This window comes from Akebia trifoliata, chromosome 16, assembly GCF_017979445.1.
Source record: "Akebia trifoliata isolate Shusen 1 chromosome 16, ASM1797944v1, whole genome shotgun sequence".
NCBI lineage: Eukaryota > Viridiplantae > Streptophyta > Magnoliopsida > Ranunculales > Lardizabalaceae > Akebia > Akebia trifoliata.
The window spans coordinates 4,877,750-4,884,612 of record NC_141390.1 but is presented as its reverse complement, the minus strand read 5'-3'; the positions used below and the strand labels follow the sequence as shown (position 1 = coordinate 4,884,612).

General features: G+C 37.4%; 1 pseudogene; it reads right to left on the bottom strand.

Annotated features, from left to right (window-relative positions):
* Positions 1-737: 737 nt before the first annotated feature.
* LOC147382393 (secreted RxLR effector protein 161 pseudogene) lies at positions 738-1,713 on the bottom strand (annotated as a pseudogene).
* Between the last annotated feature and the right edge of the window lie 5,150 nt (positions 1,714-6,863).

The following is a 6,863-nucleotide window of genomic DNA, read 5'->3' as shown; positions in this document are numbered from 1 at the left end:
TTCAATCTGTACCTGAACATTATTAATGTTCGGACTGTTCTTCATTACTGATTGAACTTGTTCTTGGCCAAAGATTCGCTATGATGTTGGTGCACCTCAAGTGGTTTGGATCAAGGTGGAAATTTGTGGTACAGTGATCCAAAATCTTTAGGTGCTGACTGGTTTGTCTCACCTGGCAGCTGATTTGGCTTGTCACTGATCCAGCGTGGCAAGAATGTTTGTTCCTTGCCCTTGTGTATAGATGACACTTGTTGTTTTTCTATTGGATTGGAGATAACAAACTGTACTGCAGAACATTGTGATGCAAAAAGGAATATATTGCTGGATTTAAGGAGGATTGGAGGTGGTAAAAAAAGAGAAAAAGAGAAAAGGTGTGTTCATGTAGAGAGAAAAGTGAGAAAAAGAAGATATTAGTGTAACAAGGTGCCATTGTTGGACCTTGAGTGTGTGAGTTGATTGTAATTTCTCTGGTGTATTCTCTGAGTTCTATAACAGATTGAACTTAGAGCTAGTGACATGCTTAGTAAGCATGTCCGCAAGGTTGTTATCCGTGTGGATTTTCTCAACTGTAACCTTCCCTTCAACAATAAATCTCGAATGAAATAAAACTTGATATCTATATGTTTCATCCTTTCATGATACATGTGATTTTTTGTCAAATGAATTGTACTTTGGTTATCACAATAAACACTTACCCCTTTCTGATTAACACCAAGTTCACCAATCAGACCTTGAAGTCAAATGGCTTCTTTTACAGCTTCTCTAGCTGCAATCAGTTTAGCCTCTGTTGTCGAGAGAGCTACAACTGGTTGCAAGGTAGCTTTCCAACTGATTGTACAACCAAATAGAGTAAAAACATAACTGGTAAGAGATTTTCTCTTGTCCAAATCACCAGCATAGTCCGAGTCAACATACCCAATCAGCTTCTTCTTCTCATTTGTTTCAGATATTCTTTTATAACACAAACCATAATCTGAAGTACCTTTAAGGTACCTGAAGACCCACTTTACAACCTCCCAATGTCCCCTGTCAGGATTAGCAATAAATCTGCTTACCACACTTGCTGCATACGCCAAGTCAGGTCGAGTGTATACCATGGAGTACATGATGCTCCCAATGGCACTTGCATATGGCACCTGTATCATGTCAGCCTTCTCATCATCGGTTGAAGGTGACACTGCAAATGACAACTTGAAATGGCATCTAAGGGTGTTTGAACAGCCTTAGCTTGAGACATGCCAAATCTATCAAGCAACTTGAGAATGTAGCTGGTTTGAGAAATGAACAACTCACCTTTATTCTTTTTTCTCTTAATTTCCATCCCCAAAATCCTCTTGGCTACTCCTAAATCCTTCATTTCAAATTCCTTGCTCAAAAGTGTCTTTAGCATTTGAATCTCACTCATGCTAGTTGATGCAATTAGCATGTCATCCACATAAAGTAATAGAAATACACCAACACCACCATCTATCCACTTAATGTAGACACAACTATCAAATCACTTCTCAGATAGTTGTTCTTCTTCATAACTTCATCAAACTTAAGGTACCACTGTCTCGGAGATTGTCTTAAACCATACAAGGACTTCTTCAATAAACACACTTTTCCCTCATCACCATGTTTAACAAATCCTTTTGACTGAGACATGAAAATTTTCTCAGCAAGGTTCCCATGTAAAAAAACGGTCTTCACATCCATTTGCTCTAGCTCCATGTCAAATTGAGTAACTAAAACTAGAAGTACTCTAATAGACGTATGCTTGACAACTGGAGAACACACTTCATTGAAGTCAATTCCAGCTTGTTTTGTGAAACCACGCGCAACAAGCCTTGCTTTGAACCTTGGTTTTCCATCCTTTGAGCCATCTTCCTTAAGTTTATAAATCCATTTGCAACTGACCAACCTTTGTCCAGCTGGTTTATCAACCAGTTGCCATGTTTTTGTTTTTCAACAAAGAATCCATCTCCTCTTGCATAGTGAAAGCGCCCTCGATCCGCGGGGTGCTCGGATCCGCTTTTGACCCTTGAAGTTTGGGAGTCGCCACCTAGTTATTATGGTCTAGGAACCAAACTGACTATAAAACGGATAATGAACTAATCTACTACAGAAAATCTGAGTCCGGGGATCATGTTACGGGGTTGGAAGGTGTTAGGCACCAACCCCGCCTGGCCATTACCGGTCTCTACTTATCCCAAATAAATCTACATCGCTAATGACAAACCTAGATTAAAAAATAATGAAAATCTTACCTTCGATCTGCAAAAGTGCTATTTCCTCAGATCTGGTGAAAACGGCTCCTTGTACCGTATTACTTACTTCGTTCTATCTCCGGATCTGATTTCTGATATCCGAGGTAAGGTATCTCCTTCTTGCATCTGGGTGCTTCGAATTTTTTGTGAATTTTTGGGATGTTTTTGAGAGGTTTTTGGGTGTTTTTTAGGCTAAAATCGAAGCAGGGGTGTTAGGTAAGGAGTTGAGGCTCCAAAATTAGGGTTTTGGAGAGGTTGTGGAGGCTTCTTCACCTACTTTTCCTAGGATTTTTTTTATACGAAAATAGGGTGTGGAGGCTCCTATTTATAAAGTTTTTTAGAAGCATTAGGGTTTGATTAGGGTTTCTTTTAGGGTTTCAGTTAGGGTTTCAATTAGAGTTTAGACTTTGGTCTCATGAGATGGACTTAGTCTTTAGGGTTTTAATTTAGGGTTTTGACTTTTAGTCTTATGAGATTGACTTGATTAGTTTATATTAGGGTTTTGATTTAGGGTTTTGACTTTTAGCCTTATGAGATTGACTTGATTAGTGTTTTGATTTAGGGTTCTGACTTTAGTCTTATGAGATTGACTTTAATGTTTTGACTTTAGCCTTACTTGACTTTGGTCTTACTTGATTGACTTTAATGTTTCACTTTACGTTTTTTTTATGATTTATTTATTAATTTCGAAAATTTTAATTATTAAAGTTGTAAAATTACAGTTTTGCCCTCGGAGAGGATTTTTTACGTTTTAAGTCGTTTTTCAATGTTCTGGGATGTTTTGGAATCAGTTTTTCGTAAGGAATTCAATGAGAATGTTAGTTTTTGTCATTTATGAAATTTTTGTATGAAATGGTTATGAATTTTATGAGGGGTATTTTCGTAATTTTGTCATTTTAAGGGAAAATTGGCGAAGTGATTTATTTGATTTCGATTTGTGATTTTATGTGTTTGAATGGGTCTTCCTAAGCGTAACGTAGGTTCTAGGGTTGTTTTGATGTTAGGGGTATTTTGGTAATTTGGTTATTTTTAGTGATTTTATCGTGAAGCTTCTTTTTGGTCTGCAATATGATGATTTCTACGTTTCTGGGATCATATTTTCCTAGCGTAGCGTGATTTCTAAGGTTTTGTCAGTTCGAGATACCTCATCCGGATTTCTAAAACACATCTGGTGACAAAATAAAGCACTGGAATAAACATCTATCATTGGGAACCGTTGCGATCGGGTGGACGAGTTGATTAATTAGGCGAGTGCAAAAATGGGGTGTCTACACATAGCTTGCCGCTACTCCTTTCTTTCTTTGCACTTACACGCTTCCTCATATGATCAGACTTATTTTTTTAAGAGCCTCAGCCGTAAGCAATGCATATGAAATCAGATCTGCATAGCTATATCTTGTAAGTGCCACCCTTGTTCTTCTTGTTCTATCCCTTGCTAATTGATAATCTGCCAAAGCCTCAGGTTGCTCTTCAAATTGTTCATCCTCGGGTTGTTCTACTTCTTCTTCAAGTTTATAATTCTGCTGGTTTTTTGTTCAATCAGTAAGTTCCAACTCAATTCTAGCACTAACATCATGATCTGAACTTGCACTAGTACTACTTTCACCATTTTCTTTCAAGTAGTACTCATCTTCCTTGAAAACCACATCCCTACTGATGAAACACTTTGAAATATGCTTGTCTTGACACCATAATTTATATCCTTTTACGCCTTCAGGATAACCAACAAGCATACACTTTCTAGCTCTAGGTTCGAGCTTACCTTCTTTGGTATGTGCATAAGCCACACAACCAAATATCCTGAGATTATCATAACATGGAGGAATACCTGTCCAAATAACTTCTAGAGTCTTAAAACCAATGGCTGCAGAAGGAAATTTGTTAATCAAATATGCTGCTGTAATTACAGCTTCCCCCCAAAATCGTTTTGGCATATTGGCACTGAATAACATGCACCTTACACGTTCTAGTAGAGTTCTATTCATCCTCTCTGCTAGACCGTTTTGTTGAGGAGTTCCCTTTATTGTCTTGTGTCTCACCATACCTTCTTTGCTATAAAACTCATCAAATTCCATGTTTAGAAACTCTAATCCATTGTCTGTTCTGAGCTTCTTAACCCTCTTTCCCATTTGCACTTCAACCATTTTCTTACATGCTTTGAAATTGCTAAAAGCCTCATCTTTAGTCTTCAAGATGTAGACCCAGACCTTAAGAGAACAGTCATCAATGATTGAAATGAAGTAACAACTACCTCCAAGAGTTTCATGCCTAGAAGGCCCCCACAAATCAGAGTGAACATAGCTGAGAGTCTCCCTTGTTGTGTAAGTTGAATTGCTGAATTTTACCCTTGTTGCTTTACCAAAAACACAATTCTCACAAAACTCTAACTTGTCATCTTTATCACCACATAACAGACCTTGCTTTTGCAGCTCTTGCAATCCTCTCTCACTGACATGGCCAAGCCTACGATGCCATAGTTTTGATTTGGACAACTTTGTATGAGTTACTGTTGTAGCAACTCCAATCACCGTGCAAACTTGCAAGGTGTACAAACCATTGCTTTTTACTCCTTTCCTCACTACCATGGATCCTTTAAAGACTTTAAGAACCATCACCACCTTTGTAGGTTTTACCATAATGATCTAACATGATAAGTGAAATCAGATTTCTTTTCAACTCTGGTATATGCCTTACCTCAGTCAACAATATTTCAGTTCCATCATGTGTTTTCCGTCTCACAGTACCAATACCAATTACTGAGCATGGCTTATTGTTTCCTAGCAACACCTTTCCTCCATCAATTCCCTTATAAGTCTCAAACCAGTCTTTGTTGGGTGTCATGTGAAATGAACGCCCAGAGTCAAGTATCCACTGCTTATCATACTTGTCCGTACCCACAACAAGAACATCTGCACTCTCATAACCAACCTCAACCATGGCATTTACTTGTTCAACTTTTTTATCCTTTTCAGCCTTCTTACCTTTCAGACACAATCTTCTAATATGACCTTCTTCACGACAGAAATAGCATTTTATTTTCTTAGGGCCCTTGGACTTTGATCTGGACTTGCCCCTGCCCTTAAACTCCCTTCTATCAGATCTTCCTCGCACCACCAGCCCTTTACCCGTCTGATCCTTTAGCTCATTCTTCCTTTGCAGCTCCTTGGAACTAAGAGCTCCTACAACATCATCAAGAGTAATAGTTTCCCTGCCATGTTTGAGTATATCAACAAATGTTTCATATGATTTTGGCAGTGAGTGTAACAACACCAAAGCCTTATCCTCATCATCATATTCCACCTGAATATTCTCAAGATCTAGACACAACTTATTAAACTCATCAATGTGATCTTGTAAATCCTTACCATCAGGCATCTTGAAAGTGAAGAATTTAGCCTTGAGATATAAACGGTTTGAGAGAGTCTTAGTTATATACAAACTTTCAAGCTTAAGCCATACCTCAGCTGCTATTTTCATCTTTGTCACCTCCTTCAAAACTTTGTCACTCAAGCTTAAAATAAGTGTGTTGTATGCTTTCTTCATTATATCTTTCTTTTTATCATTCGAGTAAGTTGTTGGCATTTTGGCCTCTCCTTGCAAAGCCTCATCAAGCCCGAGATTGCCTAACCATGCCAGTATCTTCATCTTCCACAAAGAGAAGTTGTTTGACTCATCGAACTTCTCTATTTCCTATTTTGAATTTGCAGCCGCCATACACACCTTTCCTCGAGCACCTTGTAATCTCCTTGAGCTAGACAGATCCGTGAGCCACAACCTAGCTCTCATACCAATTTGTTGTGAAAATTCAAATAAGAACAAGATGCACACAACTTGATAGAAGCAGTAATACTGCTACAGCAATCAACTAGCAACAATAGAAATGTATTAACAAGAGCAAAACAGTAAAATAATGTAACAAAGAGGATTTATACTGGTTCAAAATGCAATGAGCATTCCTACATCCAGTTTCGGCTTGGCTATTCAAATCCACTATTTGCAATGAGAGTTATAGAATACAAGGTATAGAACTCAGAGAGTACACCAGAGAAATTACAATCAGGTCACACACTCAAGGTCCAACAAAATGGGTACAAAGGTTTTATTTATAACTTGGACCATACAACTTCATCCGTTTGTGTAAAAAAAATTATAAACCTTACCGAATAAATTCTAACATTTTGTAAATATTTTGAAATTGTATCTTGTTACGTAAATATTCAGCCAGTTCAGTATTTTAAAGTACAATGAAGGAAAACTTGATGGACAAAACCAGTTTTTAGTTCTTCTATCATATGAGCCATTGTGACAAAGTTCTCTGACCAAAACTTTTCAAAAGAAACATCATTTATATAATCTCCCAAAATTTCCCCAATTTATCTGTATTAATTGAACTGAACCCCCCTACATAATAATTACTGAATCACAACATGGTTACGATGAAGAAACTCTAAAGAAGAGGATGTGAGTTTTTGATTCATAATTTAAATGAATTCCATTGATCTCACAAATGCAATGATAATACCTATAGATTATAATTGTTATATGGAAAATATTCACGACATTGAAATTTCCTTGATTGTTTAAGAACATGAAGTAAATCTAGATCATCAAATA